We start from the raw sequence: 17959 nt of genomic DNA, 5'->3' as shown, positions 1-17959 counted from the left end.
TATTTGAACTCTCAATTTGCAATAGACATTGCATTAGGATGCCCTGAAACTGATAATGGCGTGACATCGATAGAAATAATTTAACATGCTATTACGGAAGGAATGGTTGATAGCAGTAGAATGGTAGGGAGTGTCTGCAGTGATCAGCAGCAAAGTTTCGGGTTCGTAACCAATTTGATCACTAATCACTTTAAAGTTTAAACACGACATTGGCGAGAGAATCATAAGCAAGGGTAAAACCTGTAGAACTGTAAATTGCACAAGTCCTATTGTCAGCACTGGAATGGTAGGTAAAGGTATGACTGTAAAGTCCTAGTTTGGTTTTTATTTTTTAATACAACTGGTTCAAGTGCCATAAACCAATTTGATTTCAAATAAATCTCTTTCAGGTTCATCACTAATTCGATTTCAATTAAACCTGCTTCAGGTTCATTATCAATTTGATTTCAATATATTTGTATAAAAAATTAAAAAAAAACCTGTATAGATTTATCTAGTGGATCTAGTAAAAGTTGATCAAAATTTTTGAGGTTGGCAAAATTTAAAAAAAATTACACTTTCAAGGATTGTATCTTTTTAAATCTTTCTTTATTTGTCTTTTGTTTTAATTACTTTAAAATAATTTTAAAAGTTAGATATAAAATCTTCTCTCCCAAGAAAGACTATAACAATGGATTTGAATTTGATTAATCCACGAGATGAGCATTGACCAATATATTCTCTAATGTTTAATTTTTTAAAGTATATATGTATTTTTTAAAATTATTAAAAAAACAATTTGTAGTTGTCTTATTGGTTCATATTTTGAAGGTATTATTCTCACCTTCACTACATGTGCAATGGAGCATAATGAAATACTCATTCTTTTAAGGATATAACTTAATGCAACTATTTTCAAGAACTTTTCAGTTTTCTATAACTACTCCCAACACAAGATTGCTTTAACTAGCATGTCTTAGGGACATTACTACTAGCATACATACATACACACATACACACACACACACACACACATATATATATATATATATATATATATTGTAATTCACAATTTTGCACTGGTTGTTGAAGAAATATTTTGCTCCACTTTCCCTCGCCACCTTAATATGCTTTTTAGGGACAGTGCAACGAGATTTCTAGGCCTAGGTGTCGTGGGTGATGTTTCCAAATGCAGGTTATGATGGAATATCAACCTCTATCTGCAATTTTCGCTATAGGTTTAGTTTTTCATTTTGTGCAGTTTTCCTTGTAAGTTTGGTTTTTCATTTTCTTTGGATGAGGGAAATTTATATGTTATATAATTTTTTGAATTGAAGAGTGGGAAATTGGGTCGATACTAAGCTAATTAACAAATGGTGTAGAGTGTCAAGCTGTAGAGTGTTAATAAATATTGATGGGCGTAATGAGTGTTTGGTTCAGCAATTGCATATTATCTGTCAGGCATAATCATTCTTGTCAAAGAGCTCGTGTTTACAACAACATTCACTCCTTTGATGATAATAATCACAACAATTATTAGAGTATTTATTTTCTATGAGCACAATTATTTGGGCAGGTTCCTTTCTTCATTTCTAACTTATAGAATTAATGAATCAATTCGAGGTGGTTTGTTTTCGCAAATAGAACAGTTTTAGTTGCTAACCGGATTAGATCAATTTTGGGTTTGTGTTCGTTCCTTTCTAACTTATAGAATTAATGAATCAATTCAAGGTGGTTTGTTTTCGTAGTAGAACAATTTTAGTTGCTAACCAGACTAGATCGATTTTGGGTTTGTGTTCAAGCACACGAAACACTCGGGGCCTTTTGGAAAAGGATCCATCTACGTTTACAGACGATTTTACAATTAAAGATTGATTAAAGTATCTCTTTCTTAAATTTATGAGATTGGTGAGGTTTCTTAGTACTTTAATCAATGGAATTGAAGTGTCCATGGGGAAATTGTTGTTAAATAAGCTAATTACTCCCGCATGAGGAGTTGGCTAAAATTAGAGAGTCAATTAATTGAGCATTGAGTCAAGTCGAGTTTAAGTCATGGTCAAATTTATAGTGTGTGGTTGCAAGTCAAGTTATTTTAGGCAAGTCGCTAGTTGGAAAAGGTTAAATACCCTTCATCGTGTTCATCGTAATAATCAAGCTTTTGTGTGATCAATAGAAGAGCCATAGCTCGTGTTTTGTGAAATTTGTGTTTAAGTTCCTCTGCCTTTCCAACAAATTGGTATCAAAACTGAGGAAGGATCACAAGATCAATGGTGCCTACAAAGCCAGTGAAAAAAAGACCAAGAAAAAAAGGCTAATAATTTTTTTAATACATTTGCATTACAAATTTGTCGAACTATTAAAAAACATGCAGATTTCACACTTCGCTAGTGTAAAAACCTTGCAAATATCGTTTAATTACAACTATGTAAAAAAACGAGTTAATTATGCAGGTTATTACATGTCGGGGGTGCGCAAGCCCTGTCACTTATTTAAAAAAAAAAAAAGGCACTCCATGAATCAATATAGAGTAGGGGAGGGTCGCCAATACATGTGCGCCCTCCCCGCCACGTCACTTTACCACGCGTCAACCCACATGGAGCCGGTACGACACCTGTCCACCGTGGAGCTCCATGTGTGGGCTATCACCTCGCTGCATAAAAATCCGACTTCGCGCCATTTCAACGGTTGGTCTGGGCTCATTTCTGTGATGTTCCATTTTCCCTTTGTCTTTCTGCTCGGGGCCGGTTGTTGGGCGAAGCCCCCCGCCGAAGATGGCGCGGGACGGCCCTATAACCTGCGCGCATGGTGGTTTATTCGTGTGCTGGGGGAATGCTTTGTTCGGTTGACAGGGTTTGTGTACCTGCGCGCAGAGTCATTTATTCGTGTGCTGGTGCGAAGGTTTGATGGAGTTTCAGGGTTTCTGGTTGGGACAACGGTTCTGCTTTTCTTGTGCTTTTCCACTTGGATTTCTTGGTCGTTCTGGAATGCAAGTTGTTTAACATGGAATGCCGGTTGTTTAGCATTTCTTTGGTGGTGGTCTTATTCGGCGATTTTGTTGTTTGGGGAGGAGTCGGTCGCCATTCTACTGAGCTTGAGGTAACATAGGATTTTTCTATTTTGTGCTGTTGTTTTTGTTGTTTTTCTGATCTCTAATGGCTTTTTTCTTCTTGTTGCAGGTGTGGAAAAGGACGTTGCAGGTGTGGAGAAGGTCTGGCGAGCTCTGGGGAAGGTGGGGGAGGTCGGCGACCATCCATAGCCTGTAACCGATAGGATTTTAATCCTACCAGCTATTACTCTGTGTTTTTCAACACAAGCAACTCTAACAGGATATTTTGTGAACTTTCTATGGCATTTTATGGCATTTTTTTGAGCATTTTTTTGAGGGTTTAGGGTTTTAGGCATTCTATGGCATTCTATGGCATTTTTGTTGTTTTAGTCTGTAATTTTTTTGAGCATTTTTTTCAGGGTTTAGGGTTTTAGGCATTCTATGGCATTCTATGGGTTTAGGGTTTTAGGAATTCTATGGCATTCTATGTTATTTTAGCTGTTTTAGTCTGTAATTTTTGTTGCCCCGTGCCCTCGGTCATCCCGTGCCCTCGGCCGTCCCATGCCATTCTCGGCATTCTATGCTATTTTTGCTGTTTTAGCCTGTAATTTTTGCTGCCCCGTGCCCTCGGCCGTCCCGTGCCATTCTCGGCGGAGGGCTTCGCCCCACAGCCGGCCCCGAGCAGAAAGACAAAGGGAAAATGGAACATCGCAGAAATGAGCCCAGACCAACCCTCGAAACTCTCTGTAGCTGCTGTCAATTGACTTGCATAGCCGGCCCCGAGCAGAAAGACAAAGGGAAAATGGAACATCGCAGAAATGAGCCCAGACCAACCCTCGAAACGCTCTGTAGCTGCTCTCAATTGACTTGCATAGCCGGCCCCGAGCAGAAAGACAAAGGGAAAATGGAACATTGCAGAAAGGAGCCCAGACCAACCCTCGAAACTCTCTGTATCTGCTCTCAATTGCCTTGTTACTGTGTTTGCTTTATAGATAAAAACGCTGCATTTTTATCGTCCCTGCTATTGTATCTTTTTCATTGAATTTGGGATTTCATTCCATGTAGATATGACTACTTTTGTTCATTTTAGCAAGTTTAGTTTTTTAACTGTTTCTCTGGTTTGGTTGGCTCTAGCATCATAACCTGACTAGGAAATTTTTGCTAACATAACCTGAGTATTGTTTGTACTTTATAGAGTAGTTGTAGTATCATACTTTATTTCCAGCAATTCTTCTTGCACTTAACTGCAACTGTTATATTTCCTTTACTGCAACTTTCAAGATCAATTGTTCTAACTCTAATAGTTTTTGAACTGTTTCTCTGGTTTGGTTGGCTCTAGCATCATAACCTGGCCAGGAAAATTTTGCTAACATAACCTGAGTTATTCTTGCATGTTAACGTTTGTGTTTTTATGGTTTGTACATTTGAAGCGAGCAGGTGTTTGTAATTGCGAGTGTAGACCTCTATTCAGTGTTAAGTGATTGTGGACTTGCGTAGTATCATACTTTATTTCCAGCAATTCTTCTCGCACTTAACTGCAACTGTTATATTTCCTTTACTGCAACTTTCAAGATCAATTGTTCTAACTCTAATAGTTTTTGAACTGTTTCTCTGGTTTGGTTGGCTCTAGCATCATAACCTGGCCAGGAAACTTTTGCTAACATAACCTGAGTTATTCTTGCATGTTAACGTTTGTGTTTTTATGGTTTGTACATTTGAAGAGAGCAGGAGGTGTTTCTAATCGCGAGTGTAGACCTCTATTCAGTGTTAAGTGATTGTGGACTTGCGTAGTATCATACTTTATTTCCAGCAATTCTTCTCGCACTTAATTGCAACTGTTATATTTCCTTTACTGCAACTTTCAAGATCAATTGTTCTAACTCTAATAGTTTTTGAACTGTTTCTCTGGTTTGGTTGGCTCTAGCATCATAACCTGGCCAGGAAACTTTTGCTAACATAACCTGAGTTATTCTTGCATCTTAACGTTTGTGTTTTTATGGTTTGTACATTTGAAGAGAGCATGAGGTGTTTCTAATTGCGAGTGTAGACCTCTATTCAGTGTTAAGTGATTGTGGACTTGCGTAGTATCATACTTTATTTCCAGCAATTCTTCTCGCACTTAACTGCAACTGTTATATTTCCTTTACTGCAACTTTCAAGATCAATTGTTCTAACTCTAATAGTTTTTGAATTGTTTCTCTGGTTTGGTTGGCTCTAGCATCATAACCTGGCCAAGAAACTTTTGCTAACATAACCTGAGTTATTCTTGCATGTTAACGTTTGTGTTTTTATGGTTTGTACATTTGAAGCGAGCAGGAGGTGTTTCGAATTGCGAGTGTAGACCTATATTCAGTGTTAAGTGATTGTGGACTTGCCCAACACTGTCATCACATGATAACTGTTTTTGTTTCTAATAAAATTTATATGCTAAATATGTTCGATCTAACCCCTTATTGTTATGACTCTCGCCTATGCTTACTTGGTGTGACTCTCACCATTGTTGTGACTTATAGCACATGGTTCTTGCTACAACTTGCTCAATACTGTTGTTGCAACTCTAAGAAGGTTGTTGTAACTTTGCGTCAATTATAACAATTCATTAGTTAACCAAACAATTGTCATATGTGAATCACTCATATTGTCAAACAATTGATCTACTCATGAAGGAAAATGAAAAAGGTGAATAGGTGCTTAGAAAAGAATTAATGACTAAGCCACAATTCGTCATATAGCTGATTAGGTTACTGTGCACCCAAATTTCTCTATCTTTTGGAAAGTTGATGTAACAAGATGGAACAATATGATTCTCATAGTTGTTCATCAACTGATTTGATTAATTTAGATACTTCCATCATTTTTACTGACACATATAAAAACACATGCTCTCTATAAGTTGGGCAGTAGTAAAAAAATAGGCTAGCTAGGTGATTGATAAAAATCATAACTATGTTCTTTATTGTATTTCTAGTTTCCAGCAATGTAAAGTTCTTATTCATTCTAATTCAATCAATAACATGCTAAGTATAGAGTTCCTTACTACTAGTGCCTCGTACATTAGAAGCGAGCAGGAGGTGTTTCTAATTGTGAGTGTAGACTTCTATTCAGTGTTAAGTGATTGTAAACTTGCCCAGCACTGTCATCACATTATAACGGTCCATTTATTGGAGCCATAAGTGAGTTTAGAGCTTTGTACAATGCGCACAGAATAACTTATAGAAATAGTTTTATCATAATTAATATTTTACAGAAAGACATATTCCATTGAAAATTTCTTATCAACACACAGTTAGGTTGCCACAAGAAATCACTACTAGGTTGTAAGCCAAAATGTTGTTGTGCCAAGAAAAAGATACAATCCATCCAAAATCCACATCATAATGTGGTTAGAACTGAAAACATATGACACCCCTATTCTTTATGGCCCTGAGAATCTTGAGTGCCAAAACTCCCCGAGTTACCTTCTTGAGCCAGGTAGGTTGGCCTACCAGTCAAGGGCTGATTAGGAAATGGTTGATTGTTGCCATATGATTGATTCCAATTTGCAGCTTCCAACCATGGAGGTATTGAGTACCCATACCTCACATTTGCACTACTGACCCCTGCATTAAGTGGAGGTGTGTAATGAGCATACAGAGAATTGACACCAGCTCTGGTAGGAACAAGGCAAGTGGGTAAACCCTCGGTTTGATAGTGGGGCACTTGAATGTTTATGAGATCTTGGAATAATGGTGTATTATCTGCAATGGAGTCCAATGAGTTTGAAATAATCCTGGTTTCATAAGCTATTCTTGTATCGTTGATCATCCCTTGTTCCTTTTCAAGCATTTGTTGTGCCTTTCGTTTTTCCTTTTCCTGTCTTGCCATTTGCTTTTGTTGGTCCTTAACTTGCCTTGCTTTATCTCTTTCAATCCTTTCTTCTGCTCGCTGTTGTGCTGCAACAATCCTTGCTGCCTTCTTCTCCTTGACCATATCCTTCTTTTTCTGTTTTAATTCTTGCATTTCAAGTTTCTTTTTTTCTGACTCAACTAACAGGTTTATATAGTCCTCTGAGGTGAGTAGCTGTGAGCTTCGGCCCAGACGAAGACTACCCGGTGCACCTTGCTTTTTTCTCATTGATACTCTCTCTACTGGTAGCTTTAGGAACCGTCCAAGTGTCTTCTCCACCCCTCCCACTTGCATGTCATTGCTTGGTACTTCCCTTTCAGTATCTGTTGGAACTGATTGAACCATATCATTATCTTCATTTGATGCCTCATTATGTCCTTCGTCTTCTTCCATTGATCTATTGTCCACAAAAAAATGAGCAATTTCACTGTTCAATTCTGCTGGTTGTGAGGGCATGTTCATGCTTTCTTCATTGGTTGCTGAGACACTATGTGCATTCATATTGATCATTGCTTCTGCTAGCCATGAAGGTGGGGTTACTTGGCTTGGCAATGTCAATTGGTCATTGTCAACTGCATGTTCAACAATATCATTAGCAATATCAGCAACAGGAATTTGATGTTCTTGAGTTGGTGGAACAATCTCCATGTTACTAGGAATTTGTTCATTGTTATATTGTGTTTCACATACAGTTTCATCATCTTCAGCATATAACTGTCCTTGAGACAGGGAAATCATATTACCAGCGGCAACAACATCATCTTGGTCATCTACTTCTTGCACTTCAACACATGTTTGGACATTCCCTTCTTCCGGACCATCCACATGAAACGCTTGGCTACAACCAGTATCATGCATAAGAGCATCATAGTTCAGTGGCCAGATTCCTGTCCTCCTAAAGCTAGCCTTGATATTTGATGGTGTCAAAGCCCTTTTAAAAGCTTTACTTGCAAGCTCTGCTAGCTCAAACCTTTTCACCTCAACCCCTGGATTCTTTGCCATCCATGCAGCACGCTCCGACCTGAAATAGTTCTTGAAAGGGCCAAACACACTAACATCAAGGGGTTGCAGCCTATGAGTGGTATGAGCGGGCAATGTCAACAGGTCGATGCCTAAATCGTTTGCTTCCTCAATTGTTTGTACAACCATGTGGCTCCCATGGCCATCTAATATCAAAAGGTGTCTGTTATTAGGCGAGACGCCACCTGGTACCGATGTAGCCAAGTGAAAAAGCCAACTTAGAAACAGTTCTTTAGTCATCCATGCATGGGGATGTGCAGCCATGCATGCACCTGGTTCACAGTTCTGTATATAGTTTTTCAGTTGATTTTTACCTTTGAATAGATAAAATCCTGGGATTGAAGTACCAATTGCATTAACACAACATAAAATAGTTATCCACTCCCTGCTCTTGGGCAAAATCTTTGGCACATTTCGGCTCCCTCTCTTGGCAATTACCCGCATGCCACAATTCCTCCCTGCCTGTAAACCTGTTTCATCACAGTTCCATATATGGTATGCTCCATAAGAATGTTTATCATAAGCACTAGAAAGTGTGTCATAGAATTTTTGCACAACTGCAGGGCGCAAATTTAATGCTCTATCTCTGTCAAGGCCCTCAGCAGTACGCAATACAAGTTCTGGATGCCTTTTTTTAAACCCAAACCACCATGATTTACCAGGAAACCCATCTTTGAATGGGTTTGGCCTCCCTTGACAGATTTGAGCAACTGTTGATTTGAGTTGTATCAACTCTAGCCCATGTCCCAGTTGGGCCATCTCTTTACACCACTCAACCACCTCGGCCTCCTCATCCTCAGTCATAACTGTAAGAGGCCCTCTACGTTTTGTATGAGTCAGTCCATTTATCCAATAATGTATTGATGAGGGAGGAATACCATGTTTTTTTGCAGATGCCCGAACTGAGTATCCATTAAACTCTATGTCGTCAATTGCAACTAACATTTGTTCTTTTGTCCATCCTCTTATAGCACTGATCTTTTTAGTTGAGCTTGCCCCTTGGACTGTTGTTGATGGTGGTTCTGTGGCTGATGGTGTGTTAACATCAACGGCTGTCACATGGTCATCTTCAACAATGTTCCCTGGTGCATTGCCAGCATTGACATCAGCTGGCCTCTCATCATCAGACGATGTGCATCGTAGCTGCGCACCCCTTGTCACTCTCCTGCCACTTCTCCTTGTACGAGCAGAGTAACTTCCTTTTGCCATAGATGCAACAACCTGTAAAATTATTGCATGCATTTAGACATTAGAATATATGTTAAATTATGCTTTATTACTTCTGCAAAAATTACTTTTCCTCTATTACAGGAAATTATCAACATGTATGTTGCATTTAGACATTTGAATATATGTCAAATTATGCGTTTTTAATTATGCAAAAATACTTTTCCTCTATTACAGGAAATTGTCAACATGTATGTCACTGTTTTCATAATGAGAGCAAATGTTTCACTTTCATAGGGCAGTGTCAGGATATGCGTATACATTAGGATACATAGCTTGTTACATTAGGATATGCGTATACAATGATTACAGTCTATCCATATGTATTACCTTAGGATGCGTGTACAGTGATTACAGTCTATCCATATGTATTGATTATGTATTACATTAGGATATGCGTATACAGTGATTACAGTCTATTCATATGTATTGATTATGTATTACATTAGGATATGCGTATACAGTGATTACAGTCTATCCATATGTATTGATTATGGAGAGAACGGTAGTCTGTATACCAATAAGAAAAAAGGTATTTATATAATAGGAATGACTAAGAGTGAGAACCCCAGGATATCATGTGGTATATTGATTAACTTGTCACCTTTGTATCTTATCTAAGCTTATGACAAGCTATGCAATTAGAACACAGTAGTTACACATGACTCTTTCTAACCATGCTTGTTTACCTAATCACTTGCTTGTCTCATTCTCATTACACTCGGCATAAGTAATAGCACAGATATTTTACAAGTAACATCATCTAAAGGTTGAACTATTAGTGCTAACCTAAGAAATACATGTATAGATATGATAAAGTACCTGTATCACAGGTTGGTTATCTCCCTAATAGACTAGATTCAGCTTTAATATACATATAACATATGTAATTATACAGAGCTTTGTTCTAGCTCACTCATAGATAAGGGTGAACTGAAACCATGCTCAGATACTAATACACGCTTTTTAGTGTATAGAGCTTACTAGTGATAAGATGAATGAGATGTATTCAATAGCTTCAGTCATCTAATCCAATAAAGAGAAATGGTCATCCGCTCGGGCTTCCATTCTAAGAAACCATTCCTCAGTTCTATGGTCCATTCATCAGTAGTATAAATTCACTTATTTGCAGTCTTTCGACTCAATATCAAAATGTTTGCTTTCTCAATAGCTTCATGCTTCTGAAAATACATGTCTTTCGATTATGTTTCAATGTGATGTCTCAATGATGATTGTCAAGGTCTGAAAATATGTGAAAAATTACTAAGTTTATCAGAGTCATTAAAGTTACAATTAGTTTTTGTTCTATGTTTTAACTCATTCTGCATAGAACCCAAGCCATAATAATCGCTCAATTCCTGTAAGCTAAGGTTCAAGGTTCAATTCCTGTTAGATAAACAAGCTATGACTACAGTACTAAGACGTCATACGTAACCTCTGTGATATGTAAGCTGTAATCACTATCACATTTGATTCTATGGTCTCCTAGGTGTCATAGACAATTGGTTTTACTTCAGTTTAATCGAGTTTCATTGCAGTCATTTATTTTTTATATTTTTCATATAATTTATTTAGTTATTTTGAATATTGTGAAGAACAATCTCTGCTCCAAGATTTCTCTCCATTTTCTGTGACTTAATTTACAGTGCTGAGTTATGTAAATCCCCATTCCTTTGGTCCAACTTTTACAACTCCGTATGGCTCGGGCTCTCCATACCCTAAGGTCTCGAGCTCAACGAGGTGAAAAGATATGAAGGCCAATAAGACGGTCAGCTGCTATGTTACTTATAATTGTGTTTTCTCATTATCTAAAATCTTACAGTCATCTAATCCAATAAAGAGAAATGGTCATCCGCTCGGGCTTCCATTCTAAGAAACCATTCCTCAGTTCTATGGTCCATTCACCAATAGTAGAAATTCACTTATTTGCACTCTTTCGACTCAATATCAAAATTTTTGCTTTCTCAATAGCTTCATGCTTCTGAAAATACATGTCTTTCGATTATGTTTCAATGTGATGTCTCAATGATGATTGTCAAGGTTTGAAAATATGTGAAAAATTACTAAGTTTATCAGAGTCATTAAAGTTACAATTCGTTTTTGTTCTATGTTTTAACTCATTCTGCATAGAACCCAAGCCATAATAATCGCTCAATTCCTGTAAGCTAAGGTTCAAGGTTCAATTCCTGTTAGGTAAACAAGCTATGACTACAGTACTAGCACGACATACGTAACATTTGGACATACGTAACATTTGTGATATGTAAGTTGTAATCCCTATGAAGTTGATGATCGAATAATTCGTGTAAGCTAACCTTCAATTCCTGTAAGGTAAGCAACCTGTGACGTTGATTAGATGGATACGACTGTATTCGATAGGTTAACTATATAAGCTAGAACACATACATAAACTCTGTATAAAAAAGGTTAACTGTAACTGTATAGGTTAACTGTCACCACCCTATGGACAAAACTGTAATGTAAGAAATCTCATAAATGAATGGACATAACTGCAATGTAAGAAATCTGATAAATGAATGGACAGAACTGTAATGTAAGAAATCTGATAAATGAAAACAGAACTGTAAGAAGAATGAGTTGTAGTTCATATAACTAACTTGAATATATTGGCCACTGTTTTGTGATGTTGTCTTCAAGTTTGCTGAATAGTTTGAAAGCATAAGATGCAACTTCAACAGTGGGTGGACTTCTTTTATAGTTTTGGGGACTTGATTTTAATTAGTGGACATGGATGCACATGGATTGCAATGGCTTCATTTTGAATGTGTGGTATGGAATTAATTTGCTGTGATCTAATGGTTGGGAATTATTTATTTGTTGATCCATGTGCTTTGATCTGTTTTAATGAGAAATAGAGTGAGTTGGGTGTCATTTATTGCAGTTATTGGGTCTGGGTGTCATTTATTGAACAAAGTGGATTTAATTGTTATTGGGTTGGGTGTCATTTATTGAACAAATTGGATTTAATTGTTATTGGGTTGGGTGTCATTTATTGAACATAGGGTGTTTAGTTGTTGAACAACACAGCAGTTATGGCTGACATACATTCCTTTTGTTATGTGCAGGTAGGCATATTTATTTGGGATGCAAAGTTGCAGTTCTGATGAGTGGGGGTTGAAGTGACTGTTGTTTTGTACTTCTGGAATAGACCAGTTTGGAAGCCTTTATGGCTCTAGCTGTTTTCTACTTGGGTCAATATGTTTTGCAATATTAAGTAGTAAAATACTATTTATGGACAGTTGTGGGCCCAGTCAATATATGGGTGATTTTTGGACATAATTTAAAACTTATTTATACATAATGTTATTTATTTCTGTTTAAAATTTGGTTTCAAAAGTCTTAATCACTGGCGGTTTGGTGGGACCAGTATTATATCAACTACTGGTCCCTGCACAATATTAGGAATCTCTCCCCTAAAGGCCCTTTTTTTTGTTTGAAATTCATGAAAGGCATAGTGACGTGGGTGTTCGAAACCCATAAAAGGGAAGTGGGTACGATTTTTGTGTTATTATAAAGGTTGCAAATATAGGTGAACCACCATTTTTAAGAAAATAAATATTTTCCCTTACTAAAGGTTTATAAAAAAAGAGTTTTTGAAATACGATATATTATATAAGTTTTATATATATATAAAATAAATACATAAAGGGGAAAGGATTTTATAAAAGGAGAAATTTAGGGTTTTCTTGAAGAAAAGTCTTGAAGAAAAATGGCTTTCTCAAATTTCTAGCTCCAATTCTTATTGTTTACAGGGAAGGATCATGATGTGTGGGCCATTAAGATGGCAATCACGTTGCAGGCTCATGATGTTTGGGATTATGTCCAGTTTGGGTTTTCAAAACCTAAGGAAGAAGAACTATCCCTCACTAATGCAAAGAGGGATCTATGGAAGAAAGACAAGAAGAAGAATGCACAAGCGTTGTAGCTTATCCAGTAAATAGTGGACTGAGTAGTGTTCCAGAAGATAATGATCATGTCTTCAACAAAGGAAGCATGGGATACCTTGGCAGCAAGCTATAAAGGTATGGCTAAAGTCAATATTGTTAAGGTGTAGAATACTATGAGAGATTTTGAAATTCTGCAGATGAAGGAGACAAAGGACATAAATTCTTTCATGAATCAGGTCATGACTGTCGTAAATTAGTTAAAAATTTATGTTGAGGAAATTAAAGATCAAACATTGGTTGAGAAGGTCATCAAATCTTTGTCTATCAAATTTGATGTTATGGTAGCAGCCATAGAAGAAGCCAATAATTTGACATCACTAAGAGTTGATGAGTTAATGGGATCACTTCTATCACATGGGGCAAGGATAGACAAAAATAAGGATTCCACTTTAGAAATTGCTTTCAAAAGTCAGGTTTCTATTTCAAAAGACAGAGGTCGAGGCAAAAGTAGATCGAGAGGCAAACGACAAGGCAAAAGCAATGGTGGTCAGAGAGATAGTCGAGAAGAGCATGAACATGAAAGTGGAAGCAACTATAGAACCTTCGGAAATAGTCAAAGAGTTGACAAATAAAAGGTGAAATGTTATTATTGCAATAAATTTGGTCACTGTGTCCGTGATTGCAGGAAGAGGATAGTTGATTAAGGGAACCAGAGAGCTAATGTCACTACAAAGAGTACTAACTCCATGCTCCTAGCTTCTCATCAATGCATGAACCTTCTGATAATGTGTGGCTATTAGACAGTGGTTGCAGTAACCACATAACAAGAAACAACAATTTGGTTGCAAATTTGGATCAATCCGTAAAGACAAAGGTAAAGTTGGGGAATAATAAGACTGTGGATGTAGATGGAAAAGGAGTGGTCAACATTTTGACCAAGCAAGGGAAGTCGAAGACAAGCTCAAAAGTATATTATGTTCCTGGTCTCAAACATAATTTGATAAGTGTTGGTCAATTGACAAAGAAGGGATACATAGTTATATTTCAAGGATAAGAGTGTGTTATATATGACAAGCCCCCCAAGAAAGCAACTGATAGCAAAGGTGCAAATGATGAGGAACTGACTCTTTCCTGTAGTTATGAATTACAGTGATCAGGTCAGTTCTTTTACAGTTGCATGTTTTAATGATTATTGGTTATGGCACTTTCGGTTTGGACACTTGCACTTTCTTGGTTTAATATTGTTGCAGCAAAAACAAATGGTCAGAGGATTACCTCCCATCAAAGAACCTACTAGTGCTTGTGAGTGTTGCATCTTGGGAAAGAAACACCATGAAGTTTTTCCAAAGGGAGTTGCATACATAGCAAGGCAACCTCTTGAGCTAGTGCATACAGACTTGTGTGAACATATGAGGACACAGTCAATTGGTGGAATTTGTTACTTCCTCACTTTCATTGATGATTATAGTAGAAGGACTTGGGTTTACTTCTTGAAGCAAAAGTATGAAACATTTGCAAAGTTCAAGGAATTCAAAGCCTTAGCTGAGAACCAAAGTGATCGACAGATCAAGGTATTGAGGTCAAATCGTGATGGAGAATATGATTCAAAGGCATTCCATGATTATTGCAAACAACATGGAATCAAACTAATGTTTACAACTAGGTACACACTACATCAGAATGGTGTAGCAGAGAGAAAGAACAAGTCAATTATGGACATGGCAAGAAGCATGTTGAAAGGCAGAAACTTGTCTAATGAGTATTGGGCAGAAGCAGTGCATGTGATATTTATGTGATCAATAGATATCCTACAAAGAGTGTGATGAAAAAAGTACCAGAACAAGCATGGTCAGGTATGTCTTGCAGTGTATCTCATCTCAGAGTATTTGGATGTGTAGATTATGCACATGTGCCTAAAGAGCGAAGAGGAAAATTGGATGATAAAAGTGAAAAATGCATATTTATTGGTTATAATGAGCGATCAAAAGCTTACAAATTGTATAACCCTGTCACCAAGAAGACCATAATTAGCAAAGATGTTGTGTTCAAATAACAAGATTCATGGAATGGAACTGTAGACAAAATAGTTGATGCACAAGTGCCACTAATGGAAGAAGATGAAGTAGTAGACAAGGAGTAGTAAGAATCATAGGTGAAGACACCAAATAGAGACACACCAACAAAGACTCCAAGATTTTCAGAGCAGCATGGATCTTCAAGTAGATCAACAAATCGAGATTCTCCCAACAATCAATCAGGTGATGAATCAAACAATGGTAAGAGAAAGATGAGAAGTCTAAAAGATATTTATGATGATTTGGATGTTAGCTCAAATTTTGCATCATTGTCATTCCAACCTTCTTCGTTTGAAGAAGCAATCTGAAATGAAAATTGGGTGCAAGCCATGGATGAAGAAATTGAAGCTACTGAAAAGAATGATACATGGGATTTGGTTGATTTGTCAAAATACAAAAATCTAATTGGGGTAAAATGGGTGTACAAGACAAAGTTGAATGAGAAAGGTGAAATTAATAAATTTAAACCATGACTCGTAGCAAAAGGATTCTCACAACAACCGAGAATAGATTTTGGAGAAATGTTTGCTCAGTAGCCAAGATGGATACTGTAAGAGAAGTTCTAGCCACAACAACTCAAAACAAGTGGAAAGTATATCAGATGGATGTGAGATCAACCTTCTTGAATGGAATTCTAGAAGAATAAATTTATGTGCAGTAGCCTCCAGGATATGAAGTTGAAGGTAAATAAGATAGAGTTTATAGGTTGAAGTAAGTGCTCTATGGACTCAAGCAAACATCTAGAGCTTGGTATAGCAGAATTGACAGCTACATGATCAAGAACGGATTTTGCAGAAGCAACATTGAGTCTACCTTGTACACAAAGGTAAATGAGCATGGACAGATTTAGATTGTTTGCTTATATGTTGATGACATGATTTATAAATGTGATGTTGAATTGGATGAATTTAAAGCAACCATGATGAAAGAATTTGAAATGACAGATCTCGGACTTATGAAATATTTTCTTGGCATAGAAGTTGAGCAATCTGAAAAATGAATTTTGATTTGCCAAAATAAATATGCTAGAGATTTGTTGAAAAGATTCAGGATGGAGAATTACAAACCTATCCCTACACCAATTGCAACAAGTACAAAGTTAAGCAAGGATGAAGGATCGAATGTCAATCCAATTGTATTCAAAATATTTGTTAGAAGCCTCATGTATCTCACAGCTACAAAACCAGATATTGCGCAAGGAGTGATTTTGATTTCCAGGTTTATGGGAACTACAAAATACACACATTAAAGTGTAGGAAAAATAATTCCGAGATACATAGCAGGAACTAGAGATTGTGGCATAATGTATGCAAGAACAAAGAAGAAGGATTTGATTGGGTACACATACAATGATTTTGCAGAAGTTTGGATGATAGGAAGAGCACTTCTGGTTATGTGTTCCATCTTGGTTCGGGTGTGATTTCATGGGCATCTAAGAAGCAACCTATTGTGACACTTTCATCAGCAGAAGCAAAATATATAGCAGCAACATCAGCAACATGTCAAGTAGTGTGGTTAAGAAGATTATTTGATGGACTCAAAAAGAAACAACAAGGATCAACAACAATATATTGTGGCAACACCTCAGTGATCGCACTATCCAAGAATAGTTTGTTTCATCAAAAGAGAAAGCATATTGATACTAGATATCACTTTATTAGAGAACTTGTGAGCAATGGAGAAGTTCACTTGAAGCCTTGTAAATCTAGTGTTCAATTGGCTGATATATATACTAAGTCATTAGAAAAAGATGTGTGAGTTTCATAGAAGAAACTTGGGTGTTGTAAGCCTAACTGAGACATAGACCAGCAGGCATGTTTCAGTTGTTATGAATCATGTCCTAGTTTAGTGGTTGTAATTAAAGGGGAGTGTTAAAAAAAGCTAATTACACCTGCATGAGGAGTTGGCTAAAATTAGAGAGTTAGTTAACTAAGCGTTGAGTCAAGTCGAGTTAAGTCATAGTCGAATTTATAGTGAGTGGTTGCATGTCAAGTTATTTTAGGCAAGTCGCTCATTGGAAAATGTTAAATACCCTTCACCGGTTCATTGTAATAATCAAGCTTTTGTGTGGTCAATAGAAGAGTCACAACTCGTGCGTTTTGTGTGAAATTTGTATTTAAGCTCCTCTGCCTTTCCAACAATTATAAGTTGTGCAACCACTTTAAAATGGTATGATTAAATATTTATTTGTATATAATTAGAAATTTAACATTGATTATTTTTTACATGTCCTCCTTACACACTAAAATCATAGTTAAATGAAATCTCATTTAAACAAAAAATAAATTAGATGATTCCCTTTTGGTTTCGTTTGTTTGTTTATTTATTTATTTAAAATTCCTTTCAATTTTTTTTTAAACAATCATGATTATTTGTTATTAATATTATTTTTCCATAATAATATATTTTTAAAATTCTTGATAAACTATAATCAAATTGCTATATAAAACAATTTGGAAAAAATGCTTAATTAAAACATAACAATTTAACATATATAAAAATATATATACTATACCTCTTTAAATAAAAAAAAAAACTCTTATAATTATTAATCAATTTTAAAAAACATTAAATTAAATTAAATTTATTCATTTTTATAAAGATACCTCTTTAAATTTAAAAATAATATCTCTTATAATTATTAATCAATTAAAAAAAAATTTAAATTTATTCATTTGTATAAATGTATGCAACATCTTTATTTTTATTAACCTATTTCATAACTAGTATTAATTATTTCACATTTTAATAAAGATTTTCATCTACATATTTTTTTATAATTTTTTCATTATTATTATTTAATTAAAAAAAATCTATAC

This window comes from Pinus tabuliformis, chromosome 2_1 (assembly GCF_031772625.1).
Source record: "Pinus tabuliformis cultivar Carrire ecotype Pingquan chromosome 2_1, CPIR1, whole genome shotgun sequence".
Taxonomy (NCBI): domain Eukaryota; kingdom Viridiplantae; phylum Streptophyta; class Pinopsida; order Pinales; family Pinaceae; genus Pinus; species Pinus tabuliformis.
The sequence above is the reverse complement of the archived record's forward strand: the minus strand, read 5'-3'. Positions refer to the sequence as shown.